The sequence below is a fragment of the Euprymna scolopes genome, chromosome 45 (assembly GCF_053919585.1).
Source record: "Euprymna scolopes isolate OS-2025 chromosome 45, ASM5391958v1, whole genome shotgun sequence".
Taxonomy (NCBI): Eukaryota; Metazoa; Mollusca; class Cephalopoda; order Sepiida; family Sepiolidae; genus Euprymna; species Euprymna scolopes.
Window position 1 is genome coordinate 13,018,443 of NC_136526.1, and position 16,352 is coordinate 13,034,794.

The 16,352-nt window shown below is 35.3% G+C and overlaps 1 protein-coding gene across 1 annotated transcript in view; it reads left to right on the plus strand.

Annotated features, from left to right (window-relative positions):
* The first annotated feature begins 3,898 nt into the window (after positions 1 to 3,898).
* The window catches only part of LOC145269264 (uncharacterized), a 116,438-nt gene continuing 103,984 nt past the window's right edge, over positions 3,899 to 16,352 (plus strand). The window contains exon 1 of the mRNA XM_080124890.1: positions 3,899 to 3,923. The gene's annotated coding sequence lies outside the window, so the exon portion shown is untranslated. The remainder of the gene's footprint in view (positions 3,924 to 16,352) is intronic.

Genomic DNA, 16,352 nt, shown 5'->3' on the forward strand with positions numbered 1-16,352 from the left:
ATATATATATATATATATATATATAGTAACACAAACCGTTAGTCTATTTTTTTAAATTATACGTAATACCCCTGACTGGCCTATGCCCTGCATAATCTTTAACATATACACAAACATAACTAATCAGTACTTTCACCTAACAATTTAATAAACAAAAATATCATAAAAGTTTAAAAAAAGCACTATATAAGCAAGCAAGATTCATAGGGAACAACCAATACCCTCGTACACACATGCATGCACACAGACACACGCACACAAAGTTTGTTTTATATAATAGTATAGATCGAGATATTGTGCGAAAGGGATGTAGATATGTAAGTTGATAGGATCTATATGTAATTAGATGTCAAGATAAATATGAATGTAAAAATATAGAATGGTGTGTATACTAAGTTTTTCTTTTTTTTTTCTTTTTTTTCACCCCGTAACAAGGCACGCTACCACTTTAAAATAGGGGGCTACTATTGGAGACATAAGTTGCATTATGAAGGGATACAAGCAGCAAGGTGTCTGTTCACATTACACTTGAACTTCTGCATGTCAGTACAGTTGGGAAAGCAGAATCCCGGAAGGGAGTTCCAAAGTCTAGCAGTTCTTGAGAAGAAACTATTAGAGTAGAAAGCTTTCTTACGCCTAGGGATCTCTACTGTGAAGGGGTGGGATTTAGCTGCTCATCGAGTTTGTCTGGTGTGTTTACACCGAGGGGGGTACAAGTGCTTGCAGTTCATCAGAGCATTTACTATCAAAATACTTGTAGAACAGACAGAGAGATGCAACATTTCGTCAATGGGACAGAGGCTGAAGCTTGGATGACAGTTCAAGACCTATGAGATTGGCGACTCTCTTTTGAACCCTGCCCAGGAGTGAGAGACTAGTAGCAGATGCACTAACCCAAATATGACAACAGTACTCCATACATGGGCGAACTCTGACAATCATGGCAATCAAGCTAAACAGAATTTTCTGCATTTCATCCTCGTAACTACTCGTCAGGCTAATGCAGATGAAATGCAGAAAATTCTGTGTAGCTGAATTGCCATATATATTTTCATAACTTACTGCTTGGTTCTATTCATGTATTAAGCACTGTTGAAGTAAAACCTGAAAACCAATGTATAAAATTTTATGTACATGAAATAATTACCTCTATTATATAAAAGGAACTTCGTGTCTGTGTGTGTGAGTGTGTTCCCTCTGGACTCTAAAACGGCTGGGCTGATTTTTATGAAATTTCACACGGAGATAGTTTATGTGCCTGGCAGTGTTCTTAGATAGGTTTTGTATCAGAATGTCTTTGATAGATATCGATAATTGATAATCAAAATAATTGATTAAAAAGAGAAACGGATGATTTAGACTAAAGTTAACACCTTACACAGCCTAACATCACAAGTGCATTTAAGAAGTTTTATTACCACACAAGCCGAAATACCCTGCATATGAAATCAACAGTAGGTTCTTTGATATAACGGGGGCACGTTTGAAATGAATACTTTTGTTTAGAGCACAATTGAAGCATGATACTTGACTTTTGCATTTTAAACTTTAATTCAAGTCAAAAAAATAATTTTATAAAATCAATAGTAGGTTCTCTACAGTGCAATGTAGACTACAACGTATTTTGGACTAAGTCACTGTGGGGAAGCATGCGAAGCTTCCTCCTGGTGCACCACAATGAATGATCAATTCAAACAGGCAATCAATCGATTTGATTAAAAAAAAAATATGTGATTTTGATGACAATAAAAATATGGGAGTGTGAAGCATTCATTGATCCAGACAACGTCGGATCTCCCTGCTAGTGTGAGTTTGTGTGTGTATATATATATATATATATATATATATATATATATATATATATATATATATACACACACACGTCTGATTAAACATGACTTTTTTCCAATTTTGCTGATAATCTTTTCTATTCGCCGAGCAGTCTTTATTATTTCGGCTGGTAGGTAATATATAGGGCTGTGACAACAGCATATTCTTTTCATTGTTTTGACTCTTGAGTATATATCCGTTAATATCTTTGATAACAGAAAAAAGATCTTGGCGCGAAGGCCAAGAAGAAAAAAGGCAAACTTTTTCTTTTTTATTTAGTTATTTATTTGCTTCCCCACTGAGCAAATTAGGCACAAGGCCGTATTTAATGTGGGGGGAGGGGGACCAGCTCCCCCGAGGGGGAACTGGATAGTGACAATTGGTATGAAGGGTTTCCTCCCCCCCCCCTTTAATCAAAACTGATTGCTCGAGAGCAATGGTCTTACATGTAGGGTTGCCCCCACATCTAACTTTGATTGCAGCATCTGCTGAAACAGATACTACACTTTGATAACAAAAAAAAAAGATTTTGGCCCCAAGGCCAAGAAGAAAAAAGGCGAGCCTTGTTTAAAAAGAAAATACAACTTTGTTATATATGGGTCATTGAATTGCATTCATCTGCAAAATACCTAGCTAATATTCTTTTAAACATTCATTTTAATTAATTCCCTATTAGTTTTTTTTGTAATTTCACACAAATGTATTTGTGTCTGGCAGTGTTCTTAGATATGTTTTGTCAGAATTTCCTCGATAAGTATCGATAATCGAAAAAAAATCCAATTAATGCAGACTAATATCATGAGTGCATTTTAATACTGAACAAGCAGAAAGGCCTAACACATAAAATCAACAGTAGCTTCTTTGATATTGTAGACTACAATGTATTATGGACTAAGTCACTGTGTGAAGCTTCCCTCGTGGTGTATAGTGATAGGTTCCTGACTAGATCAATCAATCAATCAATTTGATTTATTGATTAGCTATTTAATCGATTTTGATAGCAATAAAAGTATTGGAAGTGTGGAACATTGATTGCACCTACAAAGTTAAGCAATATTGAACCTGGTCAGTACTAAAATGGGTGACCATTTGGGGACTTCTAGGTCCTGAATGTGTTCTCCGCTTATCTCCGCATTGCTTCCAGCCGTCTTGGACTTCTCCTTGCTATTGGACTCAAAAATTCACTTAAAATCAACAGTAGGTTCTTTGATATTGTAGACTACAATGTATTATGGACTAAGTCACTGTGTGAAGTTTCCTCCTGGTGTATAGTGATAGGTTCCTGACTAGATCAATCAATCAATCAAATTGATTGATTGGCTATTTAATCGATTTTGATAACAAAAGTATTGGAAGTGTGGAACGTTCATTGCCCCTACTGCCCCTACAAAGTTAAGCAATGTTGAACCTGGTCAGTACTAAAATGGGTGACCATTTGTGACTTCCAGGTGCTGTATGTGATCTCCGCTTATCTCAGCATTTTTTCCAGCCGTCTTGGACTTCTCCTTGCTATTGGACTCAAACAGTGCAGATTCAGGGGAGGTGTCGGTGGAGATTGTACAACTCTTGCCTCACAATTACAATGCAGCTGCCCCTGCAGGGAGTATCCTTTGTCTTTTAAGACTGAACGGATGCATCGAATATATTTTAATTCATGCAGATTTCCTATTATAGAGCCAAATGTAATCCCGGACAACGTCGAATCACCCTGCTAGTATATTATGTGCATCATGTTAGTCCAAATGCACTAAGACCTCGGACAGAAATCCACATTGATTCCTGATAACCGCATGCTGTGTGTCTCAACGATGGGAAGAGTCTCTTTCCCCTCCCCATGTCTCTCGTTTCCTAGTGCCTTATTTGTAATGGATGATAATCTATTAGTTTCTGGAAGTTACAAAGGAAACCCCCATTGATTTTCATCAGTTTCCAATGATTACACAAACCTCCTTTTATTTGTAGAGTTTCCAGAGCAACGATTGTCTGATGTTATTAATGTGGACTTAAAGTCATTTTCTCCTCGTATTATATTGCACATATACATGAGTTGGAACAATTACATTGAAAGTATTGCCAGGACTGCTGCAAAGAAGGTAGGTTCTCTCTACTGTGCTAGAAAGCTACTAACGCCTGAAAGTATCCTATACCTCTATAAGGCCACCATTCACCCATGTATGAAGTATTGTTGTCATATTTGGGCTGGTGCATCTGCCACTAGTCTCTCACTCCTAGACAAGGTTCAAAAGAGAGTCGCCAATCTGATAGGTCCTGAACTGTCATCTAAACTTCAGCCTCTGTCCCATCGACAAAATGTTGCATCCCTCTGCCTGTTCTACAAGTACTTTAACGGTGAATGCTCTGACAAACTGCAAGCACTTGTGCCCCCTCGATGTAAATACCCGACAAATCCGACAAGCAGCTAAGTCCCACCCCTTCACAGTAGAGATCCCTAGATGTAAGAGAGCCTTCTACTCCAATAGTTTCTTCCCCAGAACAGCTAGACTTTGGAATTCCCTTCCGGGTCCCTGCTTCCCCAACAGTACTGCCATACAGAAGTTCAAGTGTAATGTGAACAGACATCTTGCTGTCCAACTCCCTACACAGTACCCTTGATGCTTATGTCCCTGATAGTAGCCCCCTACAACAAAGTAGCAATGTGCCTTGTTTGGGGTGAAAATGCGATAAAAAAAAAAAGTAAAATAAAAAAAAAAAAGTAAAATAAAAAAAAAAGTAAAATAAAAAAAAAAAAGTAAAGTAAAAAAAAAAAGTAAAATAAAAAAAAAAAAGTAAAATAAAAAAAAAAAAAGTAAAAAAAAAAAAAAAAAGTAAAATAAAAAAAAAAAGTAAAATAAAAAAAAAAAAAGTGTTGGGACAATTAATCGGAATCGGGAATCAGAAAAATCGACAAATTTGGGTGTATCGGGATCGAAAAGATTGGTGCCTATTTTCCGATGCCAAAACGATTCTTTTAATTGTCTTTTTTATTTGATTTTGGTTAAACGAAAATCTTCAATTGCTGGCAATAAATGATAAAATAATAAACATTTATTGATTTTAAAATTCCAGTAAATCTAAAATTTATAGATTATCCTCCACAAGTGTATTTTGACGTTTAGGAAAATATCTGCACATTTAACTTGTGTTTTTTACAGAAATCACGGAAAATAACAACTCTATAGTTAAATATTTAGATTTATAAAGAATCGGAATTGGTAATTGTATCCGAATCAGAAATTTAGTACGGAATCGGTAATTGTATTGGAATCGGGAAAAATATTGGAATCGTCCCATCACTAATATATACCAGCAGGGCACCCGGCATTGGCCAGTCATAAAATACACATAAATAATATATTTATTTTATACAGCATAATCACATCGACACACCGGTTCCTATTAGATCACCGAAGTTAAGCAACATTGAACCTGGTCAATACTAAAATGGGTGACCATTTGGGACTTCTGGGTGCTGTATGTGCTCTCCGCTTATCTCCGCATTGTTTCCAGACGTTTTGGACTTCTCCTTACTATTGGACTCAAACAGTGCAGTTCAGGAGAGATGTAGTTTGTGCAACTCTTGCTTCATAATTACACGTGCAGCTGTCCCTACAGGGAGTATCCATTGTCTTTCAAGACTGAATGGAGGCATCAATATATTTTAATTTGTGCAGATTTTTTCTTATAGAGTCAAGTTTTAATTGATTATTATCCAATATATAGTTATGATTCCAATAGTTATAATAAAATTACTTAGGTGCTAGCAGCTAGAATCGAAACCAGAACGTTTAGTGACCTAACCTTAGTCAATCTTTATCTCTCCGACATCATCCTGCCAAGGTCAGCTGTTTTATTCGACTCACCCTACCAAGGTGAACTGTTTTATTCGATTTACTCTGCCATGATCAACTGTTTTATTCGATTTCTGATATTTTCCCAAAACAGCTAGGGGAGACTTGATTCCAAATATTTCTAATATGTTATATCTCTCCTCTTTGGTTTTCATACATACAGTAAATTTCACAGTGTATTATTGTTATTTGATACTGGAGATATTTGTAATCATACCCTATTTCCAAAAGAGCGGAGATATAACATATGAGAAATATTTGGAATTAAGTCTCCGTTTGCTATTATTTAAGATGATTTGAAACCATAGCATCAAGTTTTCGTCTCCCTTCCATAAAGGCAAGAGGTTTTGAGGAAATATATATATATATATATATATATATATATATATCCGTGTGCTAGAACATATCTTAAATTCTACACAATTATGCAGAATGTAGAAACTATGCATAAATAGAATTCAACATAAGTGAAATGAAGCCAATGATCTAATAAGAAATCATAAAAAATTAATATATGCTCATAATTAATTAATGAAAGCTTGTTTTTCAAAAGAATATGCAACTTAGTTAACCATCATGTAGTCGCTCATATATCCATGACTGAGTATATTAAAAAGTTTGTTTTAATAATTTTTAAATAGAAAAAGTAGGCTTTTAATATTAATGTCAAAGCGGAAAAAAAATAACTTTATATGATTTATTTTTTACAAAGAATAATTTTTACAAAGTTTTTCAAAGACAAATGTTATATTATACTCATAGATACTCAAAATGTCGTCTGTGCACTTCCTCATCCGAAAAATTTAAGGCAGTAAAACATTAATTATATATATATATATATATATATATATATATATATATATATATATATATATATATATAAAATTTATTCCAGATAGATATCAAAAAATGAAGAATAATTCAATTTTAACAAAGGTCGTTAATAGTGCTCAATCAAGGAGAGCAAATATATATATATATATATATACATAGGGTGGTCACTAGAAAAGCGGGAAATTTGTCAAACAATGATTTATTTTTTACAAAGAATAATTTTTACTTTAACGAAAAACACTTGTCTAGCTGAAACCACTGTCAATAATTTTCCCCACTCTTTATCTTTGCCTAAACCAAATCATAGATTCCATGAACAAAGCTTCTTTCTTAGAACTGCATGTCTGTGGAACTGTCTTCTGTTTGTCTGTTTTCCAGCTGACTACAATTTGGTAGTCCTCAAGTCCAATGTAAACAAATTCTTGATGAACTGCCCCCCCTTAAATAATACAGTTTACCAAATGTCTACTACTAACGATTATTAAGAAAGTATCCCATTGACTACTGTACACTCAATAACTCTTATCCTCGAGTGGCCTCCTGGCCTTGATACGTGGTGACCCCCTTTGTAAAATAAAAAAAATAAAAAAGTTAAGCCACGTTGAACCTGGTCAGTATTAAAATGGGTGACCATTTAGGAATTCTAGTTGTATGTACTCTCTGCTTATCTCGGCATTATTTCCAGTCATCCTGGGCTTCTACCACTGGATTGAAGCTGATTCAGGAGAAATGTGGTTGGTATTGCGCAACCCTCGCCTCACAATTACACACATAGCTACTCTTACGGCAGGTATCCATTGTCTCTTGAGACTGAACGGAAGCATCAAATATTACTAACAGGGTGTCTGGCATTGCTTGGTCATAAAATATATTTAAATATGACATTTTAATTCATACAGATTTCGTATTTACTATTATAGAACCAATTCTCTATTGATTATTATATTGTACCCAATATATATTGATTTCAAAAGTTTGAATAATATGATTGGTGCCATCAGCCAGAATCGAAATGAAGGCAGTAGTATTTACTGGAAAACAAATGAACACGCATCCACAGCAATGGCAGAAACCATAGTTAGTCTGTTGTGGATGGGGGTCAAAAATGCTGTCAAGACTAAGTTCGTTTTCTTTAATAATTACAAGAAACCTTCTCAACCACCAATAGTTATGCCTAATGATACATTACCTGAAAGTACTTTGTTCAAACTCCTCAGCTTAACATTCAAGGGAACATGATTTGGAACAGATACATCGAGAGCATCACCAAGGCTGCTACGAAGAACGTGGGCTCTCTCTGCTGTTCTAGAGTATTGTTGTTACATTTGGGCTGGTGCATCTGCTGCTGGTCTCTCACTCCTGGATAGGGTTCAAAAGAGAGTCACCAACCTGATAGGTCCTGTCATCTAAGCTTCACCCTCTGTCCCATCGATGTAATGTAGCATCCCTCTGCCTGTTCTACAAGTATTTCAATGGTGAATGCTCTGACGAACTGCAAGCACTTGTGCCCCCTCGATGTAAGTATCCCCGACAAAATCCGACAAGCAGCAAAATCTCACCCCTTCACATGTCTTGAAATGTCGTCTAAGCTTCAACCATCGACGAAATGTTACATTCCTCTGCCTGTTTTACAAGTGTTTTACTGATGGATGCTCTGACAAACTATACAAGCCCTCATACCCACTCGATGTAATTTCCCCAAACAAACCCAACAAGCAGCAAAATCCCACCCCTACACAGCAGAGATCCCTAGATGTAAAAAAAAAAAGTCTTCTATTCTAATAGTTTCTTCCCCAGAACTGCTAGACTTTGGAATTCCCTTCCAGATTACGGCTTACCCGACTGTACTGACATGCAGAAGTTCAAGTGTAATGTGAACGGACATGTTGCTGCTCAGCTCTCTACATAGCAACCATGCAACTAACGGTCCCAATAGGAGCCCCCTACATCAAAATGCCTTGTTTGGGGTGAAAAGACAAAAAAAACAAAAAACAAATTTGTACCCAATATATAGTGATTCAAAAAGTTGAAAAAATATGAGTGGTGCCATCAGTCAGAATTGAAACCCTAACCTTATCATCTGACATAAGGGCATAAAACTTGACAAATTAATGCAGTTAAACATATAAATGTATATTTGTGCATGCATAGAAGATGCACATTAAGTTGTCTTACATCTGCCAATTTCCAATTTTTCGGCAGTTGTGGCAAGGAAATTTACTATCTAAGAACACCTCTGTATTTTATTAACTTGAATAAAAGCAACAAAAACGTTTTTACTATTAATCTTATTTATAAAACTCACTTTGTCTGTCTGTCTCCATATTTTCAAACTCTATCTCTTCCAAAACTAAAAGTCGCAGAGCAGTGCTAAGGGGTCTCACGTGATCAGATTTTTTAAAGACTTCCGGTCTTTTATGGGTCTTTAGCCGGTTAAAATAGTTTTTAAGGGATCAAAAATGGGTGAAAATTGAAAAAATCGTTAAACATTCATCTTAGTTTATTTTTAATCAGTACATATGCATGCCACGTTGGTACAGTGGTAACGTCACCAGCTTTGAATGCTACAGTTTTGCTTTTGGTTTCGATTCTAGCTGATGGCAACCAAATACATTTTTTTTTTTAATTTTGAAATCATGAGTACAATATGTACAAAATCTGGACAGATTAAAATATCATATTTAAGCATATTTTACGACTGGGCAAAGTAATACATAATATCAACAAAACCATTACATGTGTGTGTATGTGTATATATATTTAAAGTGATGGTTGTCTAGTTCCAACGAGAGAAAAAAATGTATATTTAAAAGAGTGTAGCCATCAACAATTGTGTTTTTTTTTTAAAGGTTTTCATCATATTTTTATTTTAAAATATTTTTATAACACGTTTCGAGCTTAGGGTGTGCTCTCTTCAGATGTTTCCATAAAAAGTTTTTCTTTAAAATGGGAGTTTGTAGAGTTACCTCCGCTGATACTAAATGTGTTTTTCAGAGTGATGTGTGGTCTCAGACATTCTGACTCCAACTGTAAGTGTTCAAAGTGTCCGGTCAAAGTTATATTCAAAGAGTGGCTTTTGGTCCATTTGGTGAAGGTTTTTATGTTTTTTTTAGGGTTCTTTTTAAAGACTTTCTTTCCCCATGTATAGCACACACTCACACACATAATCACACATGCATACATATACATTCATGTAGATGTACACATGCACACGCACACAGGCACACACACATACACACACGCACATACATAGAAATATATGTAGGAGCATACATATATACATACCCACCTACACACTCACACACGTACTCACACACATCCACCGCTAACAATTATTTTTATTTTTTTATATATATATATATATATATACTTTTTCTTTTTTTTTTTTCCCCAACCAAAACACGCATGTATATATGCGCTTAATCATTCAGACATACGTACACGCACCCACACACACACAAGTAAGATGGAGAATAGGTAGGACAAGATATATATACACACATATACACGCACATACACACATATATATATATACACACATACATGTATGTGCATATACACTCACAAACATCCACATACTATGTAGGCACATACACATACACACACACACATGCACACACACAGACATATGCAGGGGCTCACACATACGCGTATATCCATATCAACATGAACACATTTACCCACTCATACATGTGCATACATATGTATATATATACACACACACATACAGATTTCATTACAAAGGCCCACAACTTCTACGGACTGCCTAAAATACACAAATCTGGCACAATAAAACTTGCCATCGATACACAAAACTCAGAATATATTAGCGCTCCAAACCCTAGTGACCTTACATTTAGACCCATTGTAGCAGGACCAGCCTGTCCGACAAGCAGACTTAGCAACTTAATAGACATCTTATTACAACCTTTCACAGATCAAGTTAAGAGCTACATAAGGAACGACATCCATTTTCTTACTACCTTACCACATACAGTAGAAAACGGGACACTATTAGTTACATTTGACGTTAGCAGTTTATATCGTAATATACCCCATGAATTAGGAAAAGAAGCAATAATATTTTGGATCAACAGATACGCACAAACACTGTATCCCAGATTCACAAAGCAATTCATTATCGATAGTATAGACATAATTCTAAATAATAATTCCTTCGAATTCAACAATACCAACTACATCCAAACACTAGGTACAGCAATGGGAACGAAAATGGCACCGACTTACGCAACCCTTACATTAGCCTACCTAGAAGAAACCTTATATAAAAAGATAGAACAAAAATTTGGCCACAGCACTAAAAAACTGTTTGTAGAATCATGGAAAAGGTACTTAGATGACTGCTTCATCCTATGGAAACCCACATGGGGGGACATCACAGACTTACACACCATACTCCAGAACCTACACCCAAAAATTAAATTCACCATAGAACAAAGCTCTACAGAATTACCTTTCCTAGATATACTGATAAAGATTAAAGACAATAACATTATCACAGACATTTACCGCAAACCTACAGACACCCAACAACACCTACACTTTAAAAGTCACCACCCTAAAAGCTGCATAAAATCAATTCCCTACACCTTAGCACGTAGAATCTGCACCATAATCACGGACAATAACCTTCGGAAAATCCGACTCAAGGAACTATGAATAAATTTAAGAAAAAGAAAATACCCATCACAACTTATAGACAAAGGGATCCAACTTGCGACAAATATACCAGTAGAAGATTTGAGAACCCCTAAAGAACGAAACAAAGAACAAATCCTAACATACGTCTCCACACACAACACAAACAACCCAGAGCTTTTCACAGAGATAACGAAAAACCTCGTCCTACTTAACCAAAACAGCAAACTAAACAACTTCCTTAAAACAACAAAAATAATAAAAAGCAAACGCCAACCCAAAAACCTAAAACGCATTCTTACCTCATCCAAACTCAATTAAGACGCAACAGAAGGAGTCACAAAATGCAACAAACAACGATGTGGAGTCTGCAACATAATATTAGAGGGAAACACATACACATTTACGAACCCCATACAAACATTCAAAATTTAAAAAAAACCTAGATTGCACCTCAAAAAACGTGATCTATGTAATAAAATGTGCAGCATGCGATAAATCCTACATAGGCGCTACAAAAAAACCTTAGTAATAGAGTAGCCCTACACCGATCCAACATCAAAATCACGGAAAATAGACACCTGCATGTATCACAACATATACACACATGCAGTGGAGGCAGATTCGAGATAATGCCCATTTTCCAAACTGACAACTACTTCTGCTTGCTAACACAAGAAAAAAACTTCATAGCAAAGTTTAACCCCGCCTTAAAAATCTCTCCATAATTATACACATAGATAGGCAAAACACAAAATACACTTACACGCATGCATACTGGGGTAAGTGTGCACCCTCACACACGAAACAAAAAAAGCACAATAAAGCACACTTTCACGGGTGCGCACGTCCATACCCAGTACAGTACAATTTCTCTAAACTAAACAAACAATTAGAAATTATATGTATGTATGTGTATGTACGCGCGTGTGCATGTATATATGTGTGTGTGTGTGAGTGTGCACATATGATTGTGTATGCGTGTGTGTGTGTGTGTGTATATATATATATATATATATATATATATATATATATATATATATATATCATCTGTTATCTATGCTACATCTTGTTTGTGTGTATACGTGCACTTATGTTTGGGTGACCGAATCCATGTATGCATATGTGCTTGGATTAGAAAAGAAAGGAAACTTCAACCAATATATACATAAGGTGGGATGTATGAATATGTATGTGTATGTGTAATTGTGAGTGCATGTGCCCATATATATATATATATATATATATATATATATATATATATATATATATGGGTGAATGAATGTATACACATCCGTATGTGTGTGTGTGTATATATATACATATGTATGCACATGTATGAGTGGGTAAATGTGTTCGTGTGGATATGGATATACGCGTATGTGTGAGCCCCTGCATATGTCTGTGTGTGTGCATATGTGTATGTGCCTACATAGTATGTGGATGTTTGTGAGTGTATATGCACATACATGTATGTGCGTGTATATGTGTGTATATATATCTTGTCCTACCTATTCTCCATCTTACTTGTGTGTGTGTGGGTGCATGTACGTATGTCTGAATGATTAAGCGCATATATACATGCGTGTTTTGGTTGGGAAAAAAAAAAAAAGAAAAAGTATATATATATATATATATATATATATATATATAAAAAATAAAAATATAAAAATAATTGTTAGTGGTGGATGTGTGTGAGTACGTGTGTGAGTGTGTAGGTGGGTATGTATATATGTATGCTCCTACATATATTTCTATGTATGTGCGTGTGTGTATGTGTGTGCCTGCGTGCGTGTGCGTGTGCATGTGTACATGTACATGAATGTATTTGTATGCGTGTGTGATTGTGTGTGAGTGTGTGCTATACATGGGGAAAGAAAGTCTTTAAAAAGAACCCTAACAAAACCATAAAAACCTTCACCAAATGGACCAAAAGCCACTCTTTGAATATAACTTTGACCGGACACTTTGAACACTTACAGTTGGAGTCAGAATGTCTGAGACCACACATCACTCTGAAAAACACATTTAGTATCAGCGGAGGTAACTCTACAAACTCCCATTTTAAAGAAAAACTTTTTATGGAAACATCTGAAGAGAGCACACCCTAAGCTCGAAACGTGTTATAAAAATATTTTAAAATAAAAATATGATGAAAACCTTTAAAAAAAAACAACAATTGTTGATGGCTACACTATTTTAATATATATATATATATATATATATATATATATATATATATATGCACATATAAAAACGAAAAACCACCACAGAATTCGCGCATAAGCCTTAAGAGTCCTAGAGTGGATGAAATGCTGAATATTCAGTGTAGCTTAATCACCATATACATTTTATAACTTACTAACTAGCTCCACCGATGTATTGAGCACTTTTGAAGTAAATACTTAAAGTTTACGCATAAATCTATACTTTCGTATATTAATTTTATGTAAGTAAATTAAGTAGTTATATATATACTTTCGTATATTAATTTTATGTAAGTAAATTAAGTAGTTATATATATACTTTCGATTTGAAGTTCAATATCCTTTTTTTGCTGCATCGGTATGCAATTTCTCTTATTCTATGTAGCTAAAATGATTTAAAAACTTTTTAAAAAACATTTAATTTAATTTTCAATGTTTTTTTTTTTTTTACAAAGGCATCACCATTTATCAAGGCCAAGAGGCCACTCGAGGATAAGGGTTAAAGAGTGTACAGTAGAAATTGGACAATATAGTGATCGTTAGTAATGGAAATTCGGTAAATTTGTTAAAAAGTGGAACGGCTCATCAGGAACTTGTTTACGTTAGACTTGAAGACAACCAGATTGTAGTCAGCTGGAAGCAGGAAAACGGAAGACAGTTCCACAGATGTGAAGTTCTAAGAAAGGAGCTTTGTTCATGGAATCTACGTTTAGGTTTAGGCACAGATAAAGAGTGTGGTGAATTATTGATAGTGTTTTCTGCTAGACGAGTGTTTATTGTGAAAGTTTGGAGAGGGGGGACCATAGATTGAAGCTCAGTCGAGCACTTTCCATGAAAATAACGATACAGCAGAGACAAACTCGCAACATCTCTTCTGTGAGATAGAGGTTGCAGGAAAGAGAAAATGACATCTCCTACAAGGCTACAACGTCTATTTTGAACTCTATCAAGGCAGGACAAGTCCTTTCTAGCAGCTCCTGCCCAGATGTGGCAACAGTATTCCATCCTTGGATGTACCTGATAGAGAATTGCATCAGCAGTGAGATATCAACTGGATCGATAGAAGGATCCCACCATTTTTCCAGCGGACTTGGCAACAGATTTGATGTACGTGTATGGGGATCAGAACATTGATGATGTACAGATAGAAGCTTGGTTTTAGATGCATTAAAAGTAACCAGCCACTCCTTTCCCCATTGTATCATGTGCTCAAGATCAGAGGAGAGAGAATCGGAGAGAACTTGGTCATTTACTGTTTTAGATGTCCTACCATAAATGGTAGTGTCATCAGCATAAATGTCTACAAATGATGTAAGGATGTGATTTAGAAGATCATTAATGTAGATCAGGAAAAGAGTTGGGCCCAGGATGGACCCCTGAGAGACTCCAGCATTAATACTGTGAGTTTCTGATTTTTGCCCATCAACCACTACTCTTATGAACCTATCAGAAAGAAATGATTTAATAATTGAGAAGACATTTCTAGCTATACCATAGCTAGAAATCTTGTGAAGTAAACCTTTATGCCATATCCTATCAAAGGCCTTTGATATGTCAAGAGCAATAGCCCTAGAAATGTTACCTCCGTCGAGATATTTATTACCTTTAGCAAATCAGGTGCAAACCTTTAATAATATTTGCTAATATTTTCCTCCGAGGAGATGTATAAACATCGAAAACTCATGGGTTAAGGAAATATATTTTACTATACTGTAATCTTTGTCTTGCATACAATAAAAATTTCTATATTTGAAATTTAACTTTTTCAAAACACAAATTTTAAATTCCTAAATTATGATATATATACACACACAAGAGCTAAGAAAACCAACAAACCAAAGACAAAGGTAGCTTGATCTGTGTAAGTAAAGACATTCTTGTGTGTGTGTGGCGTGTTTGCTCAGTTGGTAGAGTGTTCGCCTAGCATGCCAGAGGCTCAGGTTTTCAAATCCCGAGTCTGGATGTGTCTAACTGATGAGCCCAAATGAGGGCGAAACTGGAGTCTTGGGCTTCCGGTTTGTTGGCTTTCTTGGCTCTCGTGGACTGCGACGTTTGTTCAGCTGTGGAAATAATTATATATTCTTTCACGCACGCATATATACATATATATATATATATATATATATATATATATATATATATATATATACACACATACATGCAATATATTTATTGATTTATTTATTTATGTATTTGCTGTACTGATATGCAGAAGTTTAAATGTAACGTAAATCAACATCTTGTTAAGGTCCAAAATAGTAGCCCCTTACGTCCAAGTGGCGATATGCTTTGCTAGTGGCGAATGTGAATAAATATATATATACATATATATATATATATATATATATATATATATATGCAATATGATCCTTGAAGAAAATGACTTCGAGTTCCACATTAATATATAATGAAGTAGAAACCGACCTGGGAATAATAATAAAGAAACAAAGGAACTTCCAAACGAAACGGTTTTATATTCATTTCAGCGTACAAGTGGTATCGGGTTATAGAAAGTTCGTGATTTTCATTTTTGTCCACTGACTCTGGAACCACTCGCGTCTCCGTCTTTTTTGCTTCCAACACTTTTTTGTATCTCTCTTTGTCTTTCCCACCAGAACTGTTCTCCGTCCTGATTGGTTACAACCTCTGGTCACATTTTTGAGGAAAGGGGGAAGGAAGGAAGGGGGAAAGGGAAGAGTAGAGAGAAAGAGACATGTAATGGAGAAATAGTAGTCTTGGCTTCACTACAAATCTTCTATACATATAAATAAAACGTGTGTGTTAAACTACTGGTCACATAACACTGAACTCAACAGGAAATAGTAATCATACACCAAGGATGGGTTATAACAAGTAAAATATTTTGTTTGCATGGATGAATAATACATACAGAAATATGTCGGCAAGTTGAAATGCAAATGTTCATTTCAACTTGCCGACATATGTTTTTTTTAGTTTTACACATACGAAAATT